The sequence below is a fragment of the Pseudorca crassidens genome, chromosome 3, assembly GCF_039906515.1.
Source record: "Pseudorca crassidens isolate mPseCra1 chromosome 3, mPseCra1.hap1, whole genome shotgun sequence".
In the NCBI taxonomy this organism is placed as follows: Eukaryota; Metazoa; Chordata; class Mammalia; order Artiodactyla; family Delphinidae; genus Pseudorca; species Pseudorca crassidens.
Genome location: NC_090298.1, coordinates 179,545,871 through 179,569,115, shown reverse-complemented (window position 1 = coordinate 179,569,115; position 23,245 = coordinate 179,545,871). Strand labels below are relative to the sequence as shown.

Below are 23,245 nucleotides of genomic sequence, written 5' to 3'. Positions count from 1 at the left end.
AATATCACTCAGGAATGAAATCTATGTCATCAGGCCCGTAGCAGCATAATGAGTGGATTCAGGTACGATGATTCTAAGTGACATAAGTCACACAGAAAAAGAAACATCATAAGATATCACTAATACATGGAATGTAAACTTGGCTACACAGGAACTGAATTACAAAACAGAACAGGATCTCAAATGTAGAAAACCAACTTATGCTTGCTTAAGGGGAAAGGTGAGTTGGGGTGCTGCATAAAACCAGAGATTGAAATTAGCACAGATACCGTTCCATAAGCCAAATATGTAATAGACAAGAGCTACTCCTTGCTCAACGAAGTGGACTCAACACCCCATATTAAACGTCTAAGAATATACCTGACTAGTAAGAATCTTAAAACCTATGGATTTATATGTCTCCAAAAGAGAATCAAGCATGTGTACAGCGGCATAAACGCAGCAGTGATAGGATTGGTGAGGTTTGATGAGCAAATGCAGACCCTTTGAAGTCATATTGCATGGTAGCCATTCCATGGGTCTCAACTCTCCAGGTTTAAGGGATTCTTCCTTCAGCTAAAACATGCATGTGGAACCCAGAGTATGATCCACCGTGTGATCGGGAAACGTGTTCAAATGTGTCTCAGTTTTCGTCCCCTGGTACTCGGGTGCAACATTCCAGACGCTTTACTAACACTCTCCCCACTTGGAGAGTCAGTGCCTTTAACCTCCTGTTTGGCCCAGTTTGCAATTTCTGTGGAAAATGAACAGGAATAGGGAGAACCAATGAGAGACTAGCTGGAGGTGTCTGGATGGGCAAATTTAACTCTCATTTCCCACCAGGAAGTGGAATTAACCAAAGGCTCAGCGTGCCATGCCGGAACCACACTAGGGCCTGAAGCAATCCTGCGGTGTTGCGGCCAGCTCACAAGAAAGTGAGTTGAAGAAAGGAGCTCAGGGGCACTGTAATTCACAAACCTGCAGAGTTAAAAATGACAGCTATCGTCCAAAAATATATTGAAGTAAGGCTGCCAAGAGGACTTGAAAGCGGGGCAGAATTGCAGGAAACCGATTTCAGGAGGTAGACTGGAATTGCATGTAAAGCATAGGAAAAGAGGCAGAACGTCCACAATGATGCACTTGGCCAAAAAGGGCGTATGCGTTTTTTCCTGAATATATTCAGGAAAAAACGCATACGCCCTTTTTGGCCAACCAAGCAAGCTTGCAAAGGAAATCTGCACTACAATGAAGTCTCACTGCCCCCCAGTCAAAAGGGCCATCTGAAAAAAGTGTAAAATCCAGAAAGGCAGGACAGCTCATGGAGAATTGGGAGCCTTGTTATGCTGATGGGCGGGATGTAAATTGCCAACAGCCACTCTGGAGAAGTGTATGGTGTTTCCTGAAACATCTAAAAAACAAAGCAACAGAGCCTAGGGCACTTCCACTTATGGTCGTATAGCTTAGGGAAATTAAAATCAAAAAGACACAGCCACCCCAAAGTTTGGGATGGCTCTGTTTACAAGAACCTCATTTACGGTACAAGTTCAATATCACAGAAAGCGAAAAATGGATAAAGAAGTTGTGGTACTTACGTACAATGCAATATCACTCAGCAATGAAATCTATGTCATCAGGCCCATAGCAACATAATGAGTGGATTCAGGTACGATGATTCTAAGTGAGATAAGTCACACAGAAAAAGAAACATCATAAGATATCACTAATACACGGAATGTAAACTTGGCTACACAGGAACTGAATTACAAAACAGAACAAGGTCTCAAATGTAGAAAACCAACTTATGCTTGCTTAAGGGGAAAGGTGAGTTGGGGTGCTGCATAAAACCAGAGATTGAAATTAGCACAGATACCGTTCCATAAGCCAAATATGTAATAGACAAGAGCTACTCCTTGCTCAACGAAGAGGACTCAACACCCCATATTAAACGTCTAAGAATATACCTCACTAGTAAGAATCTTAAAATCTATGGATTTATATGTCTCCGAAAGAGAATCAAGTTTGTGTACAGTGGCATAAGCGCAGCAGTGATAGGATTGGTGAGGTTCGGTGAGCCAATGCAGAACCTTTGAAGTCATATTGAATGGTACCCATTCCATGGGTCTCAACTCTCCAGGTTTAAGGGATTCTTCCTTCAGCTAAAACATGCATGTGGAACCCAGAGTATGATCCACCGTGTGATCGGGAAACGTGTTCAAATGTGTCTCAGTTTTTGTCCCCTGGTACTCGGGTGCAACATTCCAGACGCTTTACTAAAACTCTCCCCACTTGGAGAGTCACTGCCTTTAACCTCCTGTTTGGCCCAGTTTGCAATTTCTGCGGAAAATGAACAGGAATAGGGAGAACCAATGAGAGACTAGCTGGAGGTGTCTGGACGGGCAAATTTAACTCTCATTTCCCACCAGGAAGAGGAATTAACCAAAGGCTCAGCGTGCCATACCGGAACCACACTAGGGCCTGAAGCAATCCTGCGGTGTTGCGGCCAGCTCACAAGAAAGCGAGTTGAAGAAAGGAGCTCAGGGGCACTGTAATTCACAAACCTGCAGAGTTATAAATGACAGCTATCATCCAAAAATATATTGAAGTAAGGCTGCCAAGAGGACTCGAAAGCGGGGCAGAATTGCAGGAATCCGATTTCAGGAGGTAGACTGGAATTGCATGTAAAGCATAGGAAAAGAGGCAGAACGTCCACAATGATGCACTTGGCCAAAAAGGGCGTATGCGTTTTTTCCTGAATATATTCAGGAAAAAACGCATACGCCCTTTTTGGCCAACCAAGCAAGCTTGCAAAGGAAATCTGCAGTACAATGAAGTCTCACTGCCCCCCAGTCAAAAGGGCCATCTGAAAAAAGTGTAAAATCCAGAAAGGCAGGACAGCTCATGGAGAATTGGGAGCCTTGTTATGCTGATGGGCGGGATGTAAATTGCCAACAGCCACTCTGGAGAAGTGTATGGTGTTTCCTGAAACATCTAAAAATCAAAGCAACAGAGCCTAGGGCACTTCCACTTATGGTCGTATAGCTTAGGGAAATTAAAATCAAAAAGACACAGCCACCCCAAAATTTGGGACGGCTCTGTTTACAAGAACCTCGTTTACGGTACAAGTTCAATATCACAGAAAGCGAAAAATGGTTAAAGAAGTTGTGGTACTTACGTACAATGCAATATCACTCAGGAATGAAATCTATGTCATCAGGCCCGTAGCAGCATAATGAGTGGATTCAGGTACGATGATTCTAAGTGACATAAGTCACACAGAAAAAGAAACATCATAAGATATCACTAATACATGGAATGTAAACTTGGCTACACAGGAACTGAATTACAAAACAGAACAGGATCTCAAATGTAGAAAACCAACTTATGCTTGCTTAAGGGGAAAGGTGAGTTGGGGTGCTGCATAAAACCAGAGATTGAAATTAGCACAGATACCGTTCCATAAGCCAAATATGTAATAGACAAGAGCTACTCCTTGCTCAACGAAGTGGACTCAACACCCCATATTAAACGTCTAAGAATATACCTGACTAGTAAGAATCTTAAAACCTATGGATTTATATGTCTCCAAAAGAGAATCAAGCATGTGTACAGCGGCATAAACGCAGCAGTGATAGGATTGGTGAGGTTTGATGAGCAAATGCAGACCCTTTGAAGTCATATTGCATGGTAGCCATTCCATGGGTCTCAACTCTCCAGGTTTAAGGGATTCTTCCTTCAGCTAAAACATGCATGTGGAACCCAGAGTATGATCCACCGTGTGATCGGGAAACGTGTTCAAATGTGTCTCAGGTTTCGTCCCCTGGTACTCGGGTGCAACATTCCAGACGCTTTACTAACACTCTCCCCACTTGGAGAGTCAGTGCCTTTAACTTCCTGTTTGGCCCAGTTTGCAATTTCTGTGGAAAATGAACAGGAATAGGGAGAACCAATGAGAGACTAGCTGGAGGTGTCTGGATGGGCAAATTTAACTCTCATTTCCCACCAGGAAGTGGAATTAACCAAAGGCTCAGCGTGCCATGCCGGAACCACACTAGGGCCTGAAGCAATCCTGCGGTGTTGCGGCCAGCTCACAAGAAAGTGAGTTGAAGAAAGGAGCTCAGGGGCACTGTAATTCACAAACCTGCAGAGTTAAAAATGACAGCTATCGTCCAAAAATATATTGAAGTAAGGCTGCCAAGAGGACTTGAAAGCGGGGCAGAATTGCAGGAAACCGATTTCAGGAGGTAGACTGGAATTGCATGTAAAGCATAGGAAAAGAGGCAGAACGTCCACAATGATGCACTTGGCCAAAAAGGGCATATGCGTTTTTTCCTGAATATATTCAGGAAAAAACGCATACGCCCTTTTTGGCCAACCAAGCAAGCTTGCAAAGGAAATCTGCACTACAATGAAGTCTCACTGCCCCCCAGTCAAAAGGGCCATCTGAAAAAAGTGTAAAATCCAGAAAGGCCGGACAGGCCATGGAGACATGGGAGCCTTGTTATGCTGATGGGCGGGATGTAAATTGCCAACAGCCACTCTGGAGAAGTGTATGGTGTTTCCTGAAACATCTAAAAATCAAAGCAACAGAGCCTAGGGCACTTCCACTTATGGTCCTATAGCTTAGGGAAATTAAAATCAAAAAGACACAGCCACCTCAAAGTTTGGGACAGCTCTGTTTACAAGATACTCGTTTACGGTACAAGTTCAATATCACAGAAAGCGAAAAATGGATAAACAAGTTGTGGTACTTACGTACAATGCAATATCACTCAGCAATGAAATCTATGTCATCAGGCCCATAGCAGCATAATGAGTGGATTCAGGTACGATGATTCTAAGTGAGATAAGTCACACAGAAAAAGAAACATCATAAGATATCACTAATACACGGAATGTAAACTTGGCTACACAGGAACTGAATTACAAAACAGAACAGGATCTCAAATGTAGAAAACCAACTTATGCTTGCTTAAGGGGAAAGGTGAGTTGGGGTGCTGCATAAAACCAGAGATTGAAATTAGCACAGATACCATTCCATAAGCCAAATAGATAATAGACAAGAGCTACTCCTTGCTCAACGAAGTGGACTCAACACCCCATATTAAATGCCTAAGAATATACCTGACTGGTAAGAATCTTAAAACCTATGGATTTATATGTCTCCGAAAGAGAATCAAGCGTGTCTACAGCGGCATAAATGCAGCAGTGATAGGATTGGTGAGGTTCGGTGAGCCAATGCAGACCCTTTGAAGTCATATTGCATGGTACCCATTCCATGGGTCTCAACTCTCCAGGTTTAAGGGATTCTTCCTTCAGCTAAAACATGCATGTGGAACCCAGAGTATGATCCACCGTGTGATCGGGAAACGTGTTCAAATGTGTCTCAGTTTTCGTCCCCTGGTACTCGGGTGCAACATTCCAGACGCTTTACTAAAACTCTCCCCACTTGGAGAGTCAGTGCCTTTAACCTCCTGTTTGGCCCAGTTTGCAATTTCTGCGGAAAATGAACAGGAATAGGGAGAACCAATGAGAGACTAGCTGGAGGTGTCTGGACGGGCAAATTTAACTCTCATTTCCCACCAGGAAGAGGAATTAACCAAAGGCTCAGCGTGCCATACCGGAACCACACTAGGGCCTGAAGCAATGCTGCGGTGTTGCGGCCAGCTCACAAGAAAGCGAGTTGAAGAAAGGAGCTCAGGGGCACTGTAATTCACAAACCTGCAGAGTTATAAATGACAGCTATCGTCCAAAAATATATTGAAGTAAGGCTGCCAAGAGGACTCGAAAGCGGGGCAGAATTGCAGGAAACTGATTTCAGGAGGTAGACTGGAATTGCATGTAAAGCATAGGAAAAGAGGCAGAACGTCCACAATGATGCACTTGGCCAAAAAGGGCGTATGCGTTTTTTCCTGAATATATTCAGGAAAAAACGCATACGCCCTTTTTGGCCAACCAAGCAAGCTTGCAAAGGAAATCTGCACTACAATGAAGTCTCACTGCCCCCCAGTCAAAAGGGCCATCTGAAAAAAGTGTAAAATCCAGAAAGGCAGGACAGCTCATGGAGAATTGGGAGCCTTGTTATGCTGATGGGCGGGATGTAAATTGCCAACAGCCACTCTGGAGAAGTGTATGGTGTTTCCTGAAACATCTAAAAAACAAAGCAACAGAGCCTAGGGCACTTCCACTTATGGTCGTATAGCTTAGGGAAATTAAAATCAAAAAGACACAGCCACCCCAAAGTTTGGGATGGCTCTGTTTACAAGAACCTCGTTTACGGTACAAGTTCAATATCACAGAAAGCGAAAAATGGATAAAGAAGTTGTGGTACTTACGTACAATGCAATATCACTCAGCAATGAAATCTATGTCATCAGGCCCATAGCAACATAATGAGTGGATTCAGGTACGATGATTCTAAGTGAGATAAGTCACACAGAAAAAGAAACATCATAAGATATCACTAATACACGGAATGTAAACTTGGCTACACAGGAACTGAATTACAAAACAGAACAAGGTCTCAAATGTAGAAAACCAACTTATGCTTGCTTAAGGGGAAAGGTGAGTTTGGGTGCTGCATAAAACCAGAGATTGAAATTAGCACAGATACCGTTCCATAAGCCAAATATGTAATAGACAAGAGCTACTCCTTGCTCAACGAAGAGGACTCAACACCCCATATTAAACGTCTAAGAATATACCTCACTAGTAAGAATCTTAAAATCTATGGATTTATATGTCTCCGAAAGAGAATCAAGTTTGTGTACAGTGGCATAAGCGCAGCAGTGATAGGATTGGTGAGGTTCGGTGAGCCAATGCAGAACCTTTGAAGTCATATTGAATGGTACCCATTCCATGGGTCTCAACTCTCCAGGTTTAAGGGATTCTTCCTTCAGCTAAAACATGCATGTGGAACCCAGAGTATGATCCACCGTGTGATCGGGAAACGTGTTCAAATGTGTCTCAGTTTTTGTCCCCTGGTACTCGGGTGCAACATTCCAGACGCTTTACTAAAACTCTCCCCACTTGGAGAGTCAGTGCCTTTAACCTCCTGTTTGGCCCAGTTTGCAATTTCTGCGGAAAATGAACAGGAATAGGGAGAACCAATGAGAGACTAGCTGGAGGTGTCTGGACGGGCAAATTTAACTCTCATTTCCCACCAGGAAGAGGAATTAACCAAAGGCTCAGCGTGCCATACCGGAACCACACTAGGGCCTGAAGCAATCCTGCGGTGTTGCGGCCAGCTCACAAGAAAGCGAGTTGAAGAAAGGAGCTCAGGGGCACTGTAATTCACAAACCTGCAGAGTTATAAATGACAGCTATCATCCAAAAATATATTGAAGTAAGGCTGCCAAGAGGACTCGAAAGCGGGGCAGAATTGCAGGAATCCGATTTCAGGAGGTAGACTGGAATTGCATGTAAAGCATAGGAAAAGAGGCAGAACGTCCACAATGATGCACTTGGCCAAAAAGGGCGTATGCGTTTTTTCCTGAATATATTCAGGAAAAAACGCATACGCCCTTTTTGGCCAACCAAGCAAGCTTGCAAAGGAAATCTGCAGTACAATGAAGTCTCACTGCCCCCCAGTCAAAAGGGCCATCTGAAAAAAGTGTAAAATCCAGAAAGGCAGGACAGCTCATGGAGAATTGGGAGCCTTGTTATGCTGATGGGCGGGATGTAAATTGCCAACAGCCACTCTGGAGAAGTGTATGGTGTTTCCTGAAACATCTAAAAATCAAAGCAACAGAGCCTAGGGCACTTCCACTTATGGTCGTATAGCTTAGGGAAATTAAAATCAAAAAGACACAGCCACCCCAAAATTTGGGACGGCTCTGTTTACAAGAACCTCGTTTACGGTACAAGTTCAATATCACAGAAAGCGAAAAATGGATAAAGAAGTTGTGGTACTTACGTACAATGCAATATCACTCAGCAATGAAATCTATGTCATCAGGCCCATAGCAGCATAATGAGTGGATTCAGGTACGATGATTCTAAGTGAGATAAGTCACACAGAAAAAGAAACATCATAAGATATCACTAATACACGGAATGTAAACTTGGCTACACAGGAACTGAATTACAAAACAGAACAAGGTCTCAAATGTAGAAAACCAACTTATGCTTGCTTAAGGGGAAAGGTGAGTTGGGGTGCTGCATAAAACCAGAGATTGAAATTAGCACAGATACCGTTCCATAAGCCAAATATGTAATAGACAAGAGCTACTCCTTGCTCAACGAAGAGGACTCAACACCCCATATTAAACGTCTAAGAATATACCTGACTAGTAAGAATCTTAAAATCTATGGATTTATATGTCTCCGAAAGAGAATCAAGCGTCTGTACAGTGGCATAAGCGCAGCAGTGATAGGATTGGTGAGGTTCGGTGAGCCAATGCAGAACCTTTGAAGTCATATTGAATGGTACCCATTCCATGGGTCTCAACTCTCCAGGTTTAAGGGAATCTTCCTTCAGCTAAAACATGCATGTGGAACCCAGAGTATGATCCACCGTGTGATCGGGAAACGTGTTCAAATGTGTCTCAGTTTTCGTCCCCTGGTACTCGGGTGCAACATTCCAGACGCTTTACTAAAACTCTCCCCACTTGGAGAGTCACTGCCTTTAACCTCCTGTTTGGCCCAGTTTGCAATTTCTGCAGAAAATGAACAGGAATAGGGAGAACCAATGAGAGACTAGCTGGAGGTGTCTGGACGGGCAAATTTAACTCTCATTTCCCACCAGGAAGAGGAATTAACCAAAGGCTCAGCGTGCCATGCCGGAACCACACTAGGGCCTGAAGCAATCCTGCGGTGTTGCGGCCAGCTCACAAGAAAGCGAGTTGAAGAAAGGAGCTCAGGGGCACTGTAATTCACAAACCTGCAGAGTTAAAAATGACAGCTATCGTCCAAAAATATATTGAAGTAAGGCTGCCAAGAGGACTTGAAAGCGGGGCAGAATTGCAGGAAACCGATTTCAGGAGGTAGACTGGAATTGCATGTAAAGCATAGGAAAAGAGGCAGAACGTCCACAATGATGCACTTGGCCAAAAAGGGCGTATGCGTTTTTTCCTGAATATATTCAGGAAAAAACGCATACGCCCTTTTTGGCCAACCAAGCAAGCTTGCAAAGGAAATCTGCAGTACAATGAAGTCTCACTGCCCCCCGGTCAAAAGGGCCATCTGAAAAAAGTGTAAAATCCAGAAAGGCAGGACAGGCCATGGAGAACTGGGAGCCTTGTTATGCTGATGGGCGGGATGTAAATTGCCAACAGCCACTCTGGAGAAGTGTATGGTGTTTCCTGAAACATCTAAAAATCAAAGCAACAGAGCCTAGGGCACTTCCACTTATGGTCCTATAGCTTAGGGAAATTAAAATCAAAAAGACACAGCCACCTCAAAGTTTGGGACAGCTCTGTTTACAAGATACTCGTTTACGGTACAAGTTCAATATCACAGAAAGCGAAAAATGGATAAACAAGTTGTGGTACTTACGTACAATGCAATATCACTCAGCAATGAAATCTATGTCATCAGGCCCATAGCAGCATAATGAGTGGATTCAGGTACGATGATTCTAAGTGAGATAAGTCACACAGAAAAAGAAACATCATAAGATATCACTAATACACGGAATGTAAACTTGGCTACACAGGAACTGAATTACAAAACAGAACAGGATCTCAAATGTAGAAAACCAACTTATGCTTGCTTAAGGGGAAAGGTGAGTTGGGGTGCTGCATAAAACCAGAGATTGAAATTAGCACAGATACCATTCCATAAGCCAAATAGATAATAGACAAGAGCTACTCCTTGCTCAACGAAGTGGACTCAACACCCCATATTAAATGCCTAAGAATATACCTGACTGGTAAGAATCTTAAAACCTATGGATTTATATGTCTCCGAAAGAGAATCAAGCGTGTCTACAGCGGCATAAATGCAGCAGTGATAGGATTGGTGAGGTTCGGTGAGCCAATGCAGACCCTTTGAAGTCATATTGCATGGTACCCATTCCATGGGTCTCAACTCTCCAGGTTTAAGGGATTCTTCCTTCAGCTAAAACATGCATGTGGAACCCAGAGTATGATCCACCGTGTGATCGGGAAACGTGTTCAAATGTGTCTCAGTTTTCGTCCCCTGGTACTCGGGTGCAACATTCCAGACGCTTTACTAAAACTCTCCCCACTTGGAGAGTCAGTGCCTTTAACCTCCTGTTTGGCCCAGTTTGCAATTTCTGCGGAAAATGAACAGGAATAGGGAGAACCAATGAGAGACTAGCTGGAGGTGTCTGGACGGGCAAATTTAACTCTCATTTCCCACCAGGAAGAGGAATTAACCAAAGGCTCAGCGTGCCATACCGGAACCACACTAGGGCCTGAAGCAATGCTGCGGTGTTGCGGCCAGCTCACAAGAAAGCGAGTTGAAGAAAGGAGCTCAGGGGCACTGTAATTCACAAACCTGCAGAGTTATAAATGACAGCTATCGTCCAAAAATATATTGAAGTAAGGCTGCCAAGAGGACTCGAAAGCGGGGCAGAATTGCAGGAAACTGATTTCAGGAGGTAGACTGGAATTGCATGTAAAGCATAGGAAAAGAGGCAGAACGTCCACAATGATGCACTTGGCCAAAAAGGGCGTATGCGTTTTTTCCTGAATATATTCAGGAAAAAACGCATACGCCCTTTTTGGCCAACCAAGCAAGCTTGCAAAGGAAATCTGCACTACAATGAAGTCTCACTGCCCCCCAGTCAAAAGGGCCATCTGAAAAAAGTGTAAAATCCAGAAAGGCAGGACAGCTCATGGAGAATTGGGAGCCTTGTTATGCTGATGGGCGGGATGTAAATTGCCAACAGCCACTCTGGAGAAGTGTATGGTGTTTCCTGAAACATCTAAAAAACAAAGCAACAGAGCCTAGGGCACTTCCACTTATGGTCGTATAGCTTAGGGAAATTAAAATCAAAAAGACACAGCCACCCCAAAGTTTGGGATGGCTCTGTTTACAAGAACCTCGTTTACGGTACAAGTTCAATATCACAGAAAGCGAAAAATGGATAAAGAAGTTGTGGTACTTACGTACAATGCAATATCACTCAGCAATGAAATCTATGTCATCAGGCCCATAGCAACATAATGAGTGGATTCAGGTACGATGATTCTAAGTGAGATAAGTCACACAGAAAAAGAAACATCATAAGATATCACTAATACACGGAATGTAAACTTGGCTACACAGGAACTGAATTACAAAACAGAACAAGGTCTCAAATGTAGAAAACCAACTTATGCTTGCTTAAGGGGAAAGGTGAGTTTGGGTGCTGCATAAAACCAGAGATTGAAATTAGCACAGATACCGTTCCATAAGCCAAATATGTAATAGACAAGAGCTACTCCTTGCTCAACGAAGAGGACTCAACACCCCATATTAAACGTCTAAGAATATACCTCACTAGTAAGAATCTTAAAATCTATGGATTTATATGTCTCCGAAAGAGAATCAAGTTTGTGTACAGTGGCATAAGCGCAGCAGTGATAGGATTGGTGAGGTTCGGTGAGCCAATGCAGAACCTTTGAAGTCATATTGAATGGTACCCATTCCATGGGTCTCAACTCTCCAGGTTTAAGGGATTCTTCCTTCAGCTAAAACATGCATGTGGAACCCAGAGTATGATCCACCGTGTGATCGGGAAACGTGTTCAAATGTGTCTCAGTTTTTGTCCCCTGGTACTCGGGTGCAACATTCCAGACGCTTTACTAAAACTCTCCCCACTTGGAGAGTCAGTGCCTTTAACCTCCTGTTTGGCCCAGTTTGCAATTTCTGCGGAAAATGAACAGGAATAGGGAGAACCAATGAGAGACTAGCTGGAGGTGTCTGGACGGGCAAATTTAACTCTCATTTCCCACCAGGAAGAGGAATTAACCAAAGGCTCAGCGTGCCATACCGGAACCACACTAGGGCCTGAAGCAATCCTGCGGTGTTGCGGCCAGCTCACAAGAAAGCGAGTTGAAGAAAGGAGCTCAGGGGCACTGTAATTCACAAACCTGCAGAGTTATAAATGACAGCTATCATCCAAAAATATATTGAAGTAAGGCTGCCAAGAGGACTCGAAAGCGGGGCAGAATTGCAGGAATCCGATTTCAGGAGGTAGACTGGAATTGCATGTAAAGCATAGGAAAAGAGGCAGAACGTCCACAATGATGCACTTGGCCAAAAAGGGCGTATGCGTTTTTTCCTGAATATATTCAGGAAAAAACGCATACGCCCTTTTTGGCCAACCAAGCAAGCTTGCAAAGGAAATCTGCAGTACAATGAAGTCTCACTGCCCCCCAGTCAAAAGGGCCATCTGAAAAAAGTGTAAAATCCAGAAAGGCAGGACAGCTCATGGAGAATTGGGAGCCTTGTTATGCTGATGGGCGGGATGTAAATTGCCAACAGCCACTCTGGAGAAGTGTATGGTGTTTCCTGAAACATCTAAAAATCAAAGCAACAGAGCCTAGGGCACTTCCACTTATGGTCGTATAGCTTAGGGAAATTAAAATCAAAAAGACACAGCCACCCCAAAATTTGGGACGGCTCTGTTTACAAGAACCTCGTTTACGGTACAAGTTCAATATCACAGAAAGCGAAAAATGGATAAAGAAGTTGTGGTACTTACGTACAATGCAATATCACTCAGCAATGAAATCTATGTCATCAGGCCCATAGCAGCATAATGAGTGGATTCAGGTACGATGATTCTAAGTGAGATAAGTCACACAGAAAAAGAAACATCATAAGATATCACTAATACACGGAATGTAAACTTGGCTACACAGGAACTGAATTACAAAACAGAACAAGGTCTCAAATGTAGAAAACCAACTTATGCTTGCTTAAGGGGAAAGGTGAGTTGGGGTGCTGCATAAAACCAGAGATTGAAATTAGCACAGATACCGTTCCATAAGCCAAATATGTAATAGACAAGAGCTACTCCTTGCTCAACGAAGAGGACTCAACACCCCATATTAAACGTCTAAGAATATACCTGACTAGTAAGAATCTTAAAATCTATGGATTTATATGTCTCCGAAAGAGAATCAAGCGTCTGTACAGTGGCATAAGCGCAGCAGTGATAGGATTGGTGAGGTTCGGTGAGCCAATGCAGAACCTTTGAAGTCATATTGAATGGTACCCATTCCATGGGTCTCAACTCTCCAGGTTTAAGGGAATCTTCCTTCAGCTAAAACATGCATGTGGAACCCAGAGTATGATCCACCGTGTGATCGGGAAACGTGTTCAAATGTGTCTCAGTTTTCGTCCCCTGGTACTCGGGTGCAACATTCCAGACGCTTTACTAAAACTCTCCCCACTTGGAGAGTCACTGCCTTTAACCTCCTGTTTGGCCCAGTTTGCAATTTCTGCAGAAAATGAACAGGAATAGGGAGAACCAATGAGAGACTAGCTGGAGGTGTCTGGACGGGCAAATTTAACTCTCATTTCCCACCAGGAAGAGGAATTAACCAAAGGCTCAGCGTGCCATGCCGGAACCACACTAGGGCCTGAAGCAATCCTGCGGTGTTGCGGCCAGCTCACAAGAAAGCGAGTTGAAGAAAGGAGCTCAGGGGCACTGTAATTCACAAACCTGCAGAGTTAAAAATGACAGCTATCGTCCAAAAATATATTGAAGTAAGGCTGCCAAGAGGACTTGAAAGCGGGGCAGAATTGCAGGAAACCGATTTCAGGAGGTAGACTGGAATTGCATGTAAAGCATAGGAAAAGAGGCAGAACGTCCACAATGATGCACTTGGCCAAAAAGGGCGTATGCGTTTTTTCCTGAATATATTCAGGAAAAAACGCATACGCCCTTTTTGGCCAACCAAGCAAGCTTGCAAAGGAAATCTGCAGTACAATGAAGTCTCACTGCCCCCCGGTCAAAAGGGCCATCTGAAAAAAGTGTAAAATCCAGAAAGGCAGGACAGGCCATGGAGAACTGGGAGCCTTGTTATGCTGATGGGCGGGATGTAAATTGCCAACAGCCACTCTGGAGAAGTGTATGGTGTTTCCTGAAACATCTAAAAAACAAAGCAACAGAGCCTAGGGCACTTCCACTTATGGTCCTATAGCTTAGGGAAATTAAAATCAAAAAGACACAGCCACCCCAAAGTTTGGGACGGCTCTGTTTACAAGAACCTCATTTACAGTACAAATTCAATATCACAGAAGGTGAAAAATGGATAAAGAATTGTGGTACTTACGTACAATGCAATATCACTCAGCAATGAAATCTATATCATCAGGCCCGTAGCAGCATAATGAGTGGATTCAGGTACGATGATTCTAAGTGAGATAAGTCACACAGAAAAGGAAACATCATAAGATATCACTACTACACGGAATGTAAACTTGGCTACACAGAAACTGAATTACAAAACAGAACACGGTCTCAAATGTAGAAAACCAACTTATGCTTGCTTAAGGGGAAAGGTGAGTTGGGGTTCTGCATAAAACCAGAGATTGAAATTAGCACAGATACCGTTCCATAAGCCAAATATGTAATAGACAAGAGCTACTCCTTGCTCAACGAAGAGGACTCAACACCCCATATTAAACGTCTAGGAATATACCTGACTAGTAAGAATCTTAAAACCTATGGATTTATATGTCTCCGAAAGGGAATCAAGCGTGTGTACAGTGGAATAAGCACAGCAGTGATAGGATTGGTGAGGTTCGGTGAGCCAATGCAGAACCTTTGAAGTCATATTGCATGGTACCCATTCCATGGGTCTCAACTCTCCAGGTTTAAGGGATTCTTCCTTCACCTAAAACATGCATGTGGAACCCAGAGTATGATCCACCGTGTGATCGGGAAACGTGTTGAAATGTGTCTCAGGTTTCGTCTCCTCGTACTCGGGTGCAACATTCCAGACGCTTTACTAACACTCTCCCCACTTGGAGAGTCAGTGCCTTTAACCTCCTGTTTGGCCCAGTTTGCAATTTCTGCGGAAGATGAACAGGAATAGGGAGAACCAATGAGAGACTAGCTGGAGGTGTCTGGATGGGCAAATTTAACTCTCATTTCCCACCAGGAAGAGGAATTAACCAAAGGCTCAGTGTGCCATGCCGGAACCACACTAGGGCCTGAAGCAATCCTGCGGTGTTGCGGCCAGCTCACAAGAAAGCGAGTTGAAGAAAGCAGCTCAGGGGCACTGTAATACACAAACCTGCAGAGTTAAAAATGACAGCTATCGTCCAAAAATATATTGAAGTAAGGCTGCCAAGAGGACTTGAAAGCGGGGCAGAATTGCAGGAAACCGATTTCAGGAGGTAGACTGGAATTGCATGTAAAGCATAGGAAAAGAGGCAGAACGTCCACAATGATGCACTTGGCCAAAAAGGGCGTATGCGTTTTTTCCTGAATATATTCAGGAAAAAACGCATACGCCCTTTTTGGCCAACCAAGCAAGCTTGCAAAGGAAATCTGCAGTACAATGAAGTCTCACTGCCCCCCGGTCAAAAGGGCCATCTGAAAAAAGTGTAAAATCCAGAAAGGCAGGACAGGCCATGGAGAACTGGGAGCCTTGTTATGCTGATGGGCGGGATGTAAATTGCCAACAGCCACTCTGGAGAAGTGTATGGTGTTTCCTGAAACATCTAAAAAACAAAGCAACAGAGCCTAGGGCACTTCCACTTATGGTCCTATAGCTTAGGGAAATTAAAATCAAAAAGACACAGTCACCCCAAAGTTTGGGACAGCTCTGTTTACAAGAACCTCATTTACGGTACAAGTTCTATATCACAGAAAGCGAAAAATGGATAAAGAAGTTGTGGTACTTACGTACAATGCAATATCACTCAGCAATGAAATGTATGTCATCAGGCCCGTAACAGCATAATGAGTGGATTCAGGTACGATGATTCTAAGTAAGATAAGTCACACAGAAAAAGAAACATCATAAGATATCACTACTACACGGAATGTAAACTTGGCTACACAGGAACTGAATTACAAAACAGAACAGGGTGTCAAATGTAGAAAACCAACTTATGCTTGCTTAAGGGGAAAGGTGAGTTGGGGTGCTGCATAAAACCAGAGATTGAAATTAGCACAGATACCGTTCCACAAGCCAAATATGTAATAGACAAGATCTACTCCTTGCTCAACGAAGAGGACACAACACCCCATATTAAACGCCTAAGAATATACCTGACTAGTAAGAATCTTAAAACCTATGGACTTATTTGTCTCCGAAAGAGAATCAAGCGTGTGTACAGCGGCATAAGCGCAGCAGTGATAGGATTGGTGACGTTCGGTGAGCAAATGCAGACCCTTTGAAGTCATATTGCGTGGTACCTATTCCTTGGGTCTCAACTTTCCAGATTTAAGGGATTCTTCCTTCAGCTAAAACATGCATGTGGAACCCAGAGTATGATCCACCGTGTGATCGGGAAACGTGTTCAAATGTGTCAGATTTCGTCCCCTGGTACTCGGGTGCAACATTCCAGACGCTTTACTAACACTCTCCCCACTTGGAGAGTCAGTGCCTTTAACCTCCTGTTTGGCCCAGTTTGCAATTTCTGCGGAAAATGAACAGGAATAGGGAGAACCAATGAGAGACTAGATGGAGGTGTCTGGACGGGCAAATTTAACTCTCATTTCCCACCAGGAAGAGGAATTAACCAAAGGCTCAGCATGCCATGCCGGAACCACACTAGGGCCTGAAGCAATCCTGCGGTGTTTTGGCCAGCTCACAAGAAAGCGAGTTGAAGAAAGGAGCTCAGGGGCACTGTAATTCACAAACCTGCAGAGTTAAAAATGACAGCTATCGTCCAAAAATATATTGAAGTAAGGCTGCCAAGAGGACTTGAAAGCGGGGCAGAATTGCAGGAAACCGATTTCAGGAGGTAGACTGGAATTGCATGTAAAGCATAGGAAAAGAGGCAGAACGTCCACAATGATGCACTTGGCCAAAAAGGGCGTATGAATTTTTTCCTGAATATATTCAGAAAAAAACGCATACGCCCTTTTTGGCCAACCAAGCAAGCTTGCAAAGGAAATCTGCACTACAATGAAGTCTCACTGCCCCCCGGTCAAAAGGGCCATCTGAAAAAAGTGTAAAATCCAGAAAGACCGGACAGGCCATGGAGAACTGGGAGCCTTGTTATGCTGATGGGTGGGATGTAAATTGCCAACAGCCACTCTGGAGAAGTGTATGGTGTTTCCTGAAACATCTACAAAACAAAGCAACAGAGCCTAGGGCACTGCCAATTATGGTCCTGTAGCATAGGGAAATTAAAATCAAAAAGACACAGCCACCCCAAAGTTTGGGACGGCTCTGTTTACAAGAACCTCGTTTACGGTACAAGTTCAATATCACAGAAAGCGAAAAATGGATAAAGAAGTTGTGGTACTTACGTACAATGCAATATCACTCAGCAATGAAATCTATGTCATCAGGCCCGTAGCAGCATAATGAGTGGATTCAGGTACGATGATTCTAAGTGACATAAGTCACACAGAAAAAGAAACATCATAAGATATCACTACTACACGGAATGTAAACTTGGCTACACAGAAACTGAATTACAAAACAGAACACGGTCTCAAATGTAGAAAACCAACTTATGCTTGCTTAAGGGGAAAGGTGAGTTGGTGTTCTGCATAAAACCAGAGATTGAAATTAGCACAGATACCATTCCATAAGCCAAATAGGTAATAGACAAGAGCTACTCCTTGCTCAACGAAGTGGACTCTACACCCCATATTAATCGCCTAAGAATATACCTGACTAGTAATAATCTTAAAACCTATGGATTTATATGTCTCCAAAAGAGAATCAAGCATGTGTACAGCAGCATAAAAGCAGCAGTGATAGGATTGGTGAGGTTCGATGAGCAAATACAGACCCTTTGAAGTCATATTGCATGGTAGCCATTCCATGGGTCTCAACTCTCCAGGTTTAAGGGATTCTTCCTTCAGCTAAAACATGCATGTGGAACCCAGAGTATGATCCACCGTGTGATCGGGAAACGTGTTCAAATGTGTCTCAGTTTTCGTCCCCTGGTACTCGGGTGCAACATTCCAGACGCTTTACTAAAACTCTCCCCACTTGGAGAGTCAGTGCCTTTAACCTCCTGTTTGGCCCAGTTTGCAATTTCTGCGGAAAATGAACAGGAATAGGGAGAACCAATGAGAGACTAGCTGGAGGTGTCTGGATGGGCAAATTTAACTCTCATTTCCCACCAGGAAGAGGAATTAACCAAAGGCTCTGCGTGCCATGCCGGAACCACACTAGGGCCTGAAGCCATGCTGCGGTGTTGCGGCCAGCTCACAAGAAAGCGAGTTGAAGAAAGGAGCTCAGGGGCACTGTAATTCACAAACCTGCAGAGTTATAAATGACAGCTATCGTCCAAAAATATATTGAAGTAAGGCTGCCAAGAGGACTTGAAAGCGGGGCAGAATTGCAGGAAACCGATTTCAGGAGGTAGACTGGAATTGCATGTAAAGCATAGGAAAAGAGGCAGAACGTCCACAATGATGCACTTGGCCAAAAAGGGCGTATGCGTTTTTTCCTGAATATATTCAGGAAAAAACGCATACGCCCTTTTTGGCCAACCAAGCAAGCTTGCAAAGGAAATCTGCAGTACAATGAAGTCTCACTGCCCCCCGGTCAAAAGGGCCATCTGAAAAAAGTGTAAAATCCAGAAAGGCAGGACAGGCCATGGAGAACTGGGAGCCTTGTTATGCTGATGGGCGGGATGTAAATTGCCAACAGCCACTCTGGAGAAGTGTATGGTGTTTCCTGAAACATCTAAAAAACAAAGCAACAGAGCCTAGGGCACTTCCACTTATGGTCCTATAGCTTAGGGAAATTAAAATCAAAAAGACACAGCCACCCCAAAGTTTGGGCCGGCTCTGTTTACAAGAATCTCGTTTATGGTACAAGTTCAATATCGCAGAAAGTGAAAAATGGATAAAGAAGTTGTGGTACTTACGTACAATGCAATATCACTCAGCAATGAAATCTATGTCATCAGGCCCATAGCAGCATAATGAGTGGATTCAGGTATGATGATTCTAAGTGAGATAAGTCACACAGAAAAAGAAACATCATAAGATATCACTAATACACGGAATGTAAACTTGGCTACACAGTAACTGAATTACAAAAGAGAACAAGGTCTCAAATGTAGAAAACCAACTTATGCTTGCTTAAGGGGAAAGGTGAGTTGGGGTGCTGCATAAAACCAGAGATTGAAATTAGCACAGATTCCGTTCCATAAGCCAAATATGTAATAGACAAGAGCTACTCCTTGCTCAACGAAGAGGACTCAACACCACATATTAGACGTCTAAGAATATAGGTGACTAGTAAGAATCTTAAAACCTATGGATTTATATGTCTCCAAAAGAGAATCAAGCGTGTGTACAGTGGCATAAGTGCAGCAGTGATAGGATTGGTGAGGTTCGGTGAGCCAATGCAGACCCTTTGAGGTCATATTGCATGGTACCCATTCCATGGGTCTCAACTCTCCAGGTTTAAGGGATTCTTCCTTCAGCTAAAACATGCATGTGGAACCCAGAGTATGATCCACCGTGTGATCGGGAAACGTGTTCAAATGTGTCTCAGGTTTCGTCCCCTGGTACTCGGGTGCAACATTCCAGACGCTTTACTAACACTCTCCCCACTTGGAGAGTCAGTGCCTTTAACCTCCTGTTTGGCCCAGTTTGCAATTTTTGCGGAAGATGAACAGGAATAGGGAGAACCAGTGAGAGACTAGCTGGAGGTGTCTGGACGGGCAAATTTAACTCTCATTTCCCACCAGGAAGAGGAATTAACCAAAGGCTCAGCGTGCCATGGTGGAACGACACTAGGGCCTGAAGCAATCCTGCGGTGTTGCGGCCAGCTCACAAGAAAGCGAGTTGAAGAAAGGAGCTCAGAGGCACTGTAATTCACAAACCTGCAGAGTTATAAATGACAGCTATCGTCCAAAAATATATTGAAGTAAGGCTGCCAAGAGGACTTGAAAGCGGGGCAGAATTGCAGGAAACCGATTTCAGGAGGTAGACTGGAATTGCATGTAAAGCATAGGAAAAGAGGCAGAACGTCCACAATGATGCACTTGGCCAAAAAGGGCGTATGCGTTTTTTCTTGAATATATTCAGGAAAAAACGCATACGCCCATTTTGGCCAAACAAGCAAGCTTGCAAAGGAAATCTGCACTACAATGAAGTCTCACTGCCCCCCGGTCAAAAGGGCCATCTGAAAAAAGTATAAAATCCAGAAAGGCAGGACAGGCCATGGAGAACTGGGAGCCTTGTTATGCTGATGGGCGGGATGTAAATTGCCAACAGCCACTCTGGAGAAGTGTATGGTGTTTCCTGAAACATCTAAAAAACAAAGCAACAGAGCCTAGGGCACTTCCACTTATGGTCCTATAGCTTAGGGAAATTAAAATCAAAAAGACACAGCCACCCCAAAGTTTGGGCCGGCTCTGTTTACAAGAATCTCGTTTATGGTACAAGTTCAATATCACAGAAAGTGAAAAATGGATAAAGAAGTTGTGGTACTTACGTACAATGCAATATCACTCAGGAATGAAATCTATGTCATCAGGCCCGTAGCAGCATAATGAGTGGATTCAGGTACGATATTTCTAAGTGAAATATGTCACACAGAAAAAGAAACATCATAAGATATCACTAATACACGGAATGTAAACTTGGCTACACAGGAACTGAATTACAAAACAGAACAGGATCTCAAATGTAGAAAACCAACTTATGCTTGCTTAAGGGGAAAGGTGAGTTGGGGTGCTGCATAAAACCAGAGATTGAAATTAGCACAGATACCATTCCATAAGCCAAATAGGTAATAGACAAGAGCTACTCCTTGCTCAACGAAGTGGACTCAACACCCCATATTAAATGCCTAAGAATATACCTGACTAGTAATAATCTTAAAACCTATGGATTTATATGTCTCCGAAAGAGAATCAAGCATGTCTACAGCGGCATAAATGCAGCAGTGATAGGATTTGTGAGGTTCAGTGAGCAAATGCAGACCCTTTGAAGTCATATTGCATGGTACCCATTCCATGGGTCTCAACTCTCCAGGTTTAAGGGATTCTTCCTTCAGCTAAAACATGCATGTGGAACCCAGAGTATGATCCACCGTGTGATCGGGAAACGTGTTCAAATGTGTCAGATTTCGACCCCTGGTACTCGGGTGCAACATTCCAGACGCTTTACTAACACTCTCCCCACTTGGAGAGTCAGTGCCTTTAACCTCCTGTTTGGCCCAGTTTGCAATTTCTGCGGAAAATGAACAGGAATAGGGAGAACCAATGAGAGACTAGCTGGAGGTGTCTGGACGGACAAATTTAACTCTCATTTCCCACCAGGAAGAGGAATTAACCAAAGGCTCAGCGTGCCATGCCGGAACGACACTAGGGCCTGAAGCAATCCTGCGGTGTTGCGGCCAGCTCACAAGAAAGCGAGTTGAAGAAAGGAGCTCAGGGGCACTGTAATTCACAAACCTGCAGAGTTATAAATGACAGCTATCATCCAAAAATATATTGAAGTAAGGCTGCCAAGAGGACTTGAAAGCAGGGCAGAATTGCAGGAAACCGATTTCAGGAGGTAGACTGGAATTGCATGTAAAGCATAGGAAAAGAGGCAGAACGTCCACAATGATGCACTTGGCCAAAAAGGGCGTATGCGTTTTTTCCTGAATATATTCAGGAAAAAACGCATACGCCCTTTTTGGCCAACCAAGCAAGCTTGCAAAGGAAATCTGCACTACAATGAAGTCTCACTGCCCCCCGGTCAAAAGGGCCATCTGAAAAAAGTGTAAAATCCAGAGAGGCAGGACAGGCCATGGAGAACTGGGAGCCTTGTTATGCTGATGGGCGGGATGTAAATTGCCAACAGCCACTCTGGTGAAGTGTATGGTGTTTCCTGAAACATCTAAAAAACAAAGCAACAGAGCCTAGGGCACTTCCACTTATGGTCCTATAGCTTAGGGAAATTAAAATCAAAAAGACACAGCCACCCCAAAGTTTGGGATGGCTCTGTTTACAAGAACCTCATTTACAGTACAAATTCAATATCACAGAAGGTGAAAAATGGATAAAGAATTTGTGGTACTTACGTACAATGCAATATCACTCAGCAATGAAATCTATATCATCAGGCCCGTAGCAGCATAATGAGTGGATTCAGGTACGATGATTCTAAGTGAGATAAGTCACACAGAAAAGGAAACATCATAAGATATCACTACTACACGGAATGTAAACTTGGCTACACAGAAACTGAATTACAAAACAGAACACGGTCTCAAATGTAGAAAACCAACTTATGCTTGCTTAAGGGGAAAGGTGAGTTGGGGTTCTGCATAAAACCAGAGATTGAAATTAGCACAGATACCATTCCATAAGCCAAATATGTAATAGACAAGAGCTACTCCTTGCTCAACGAAGTGGACTCTACACCCCATATTAATCGCCTAAGAATATACCTGACTAGTAATAATCTTAAAACCTATGGATTTATATGTCTCCAAAAGAGAATCAAGCATGTGTACAGCGGCATAAACGCAGCAGTGATAGGATTTCTGAGGTTTGATGAGCAAATGCAGACCCTTTGAAGTCATATTGCATGGTACCCATTCCATGGGTCTCAACTCTCCAGGTTTAAGGGATTCTTCCTTCAGCTAAAACATGCATGTGGAACCCAGAGTATGATCCACCGTGTGATCGGGAAACGTGTTCAAATGTGTCTCAGTTTTCGTCCCCTGGTACTCGGGTGCAACATTCCAGACGCTTTACTAACACTCTCCCCACTTGGAGAGTCAGTGCCTTTAACCTCCTGTTTGGCCCAGTTTGCAATTTCTGCGGAAAATGAACAGGAATAGGGAGAACCAATGAGAGACTAGCTGGAGGTGTCTGGATGGGCAAATTTAACTCTCATTTCCCACCAGGAAGAGGAATTAACCAAAGGCTCAGCGTGCCATGCCGGAACCACACTAGGGCCTGAAGCAATCCTGCGGTGTTGCGGCCAGCTCACAAGAAAGCGAGTTGAAGAAAGGAGCTCAGGGGCACTGTAATTCACAAACCTGCAGAGTTAAAAATGACAGCTATCGTCCAAAAATATATTGAAGTAAGGCTGCCAAGAGGACTCGAAAGCGGGGCAGAATTGCAGGAATCCGATTTCAGGAGGTAGACTGGAATTGCATGTAAAGCATAGGAAAAGAGACAGAATGTCCACAATGATGCACTTGGCCAAAAA

General features: G+C 43.7%; 1 long non-coding RNA gene across 2 annotated transcripts in view; it reads right to left on the bottom strand.

Annotated features, from left to right (window-relative positions):
• The window catches only part of LOC137220952 (uncharacterized), a 1,206,879-nt gene that overhangs the window by 104,447 nt on the left and 1,079,187 nt on the right, over positions 1-23,245 (bottom strand). For both annotated transcript variants that reach the window (XR_010941856.1, XR_010941857.1), the window contains exon 4: positions 18,945-19,030. This is a non-coding gene — a long non-coding RNA (uncharacterized lncRNA). The remainder of the gene's footprint in view (positions 1-18,944; positions 19,031-23,245) is intronic.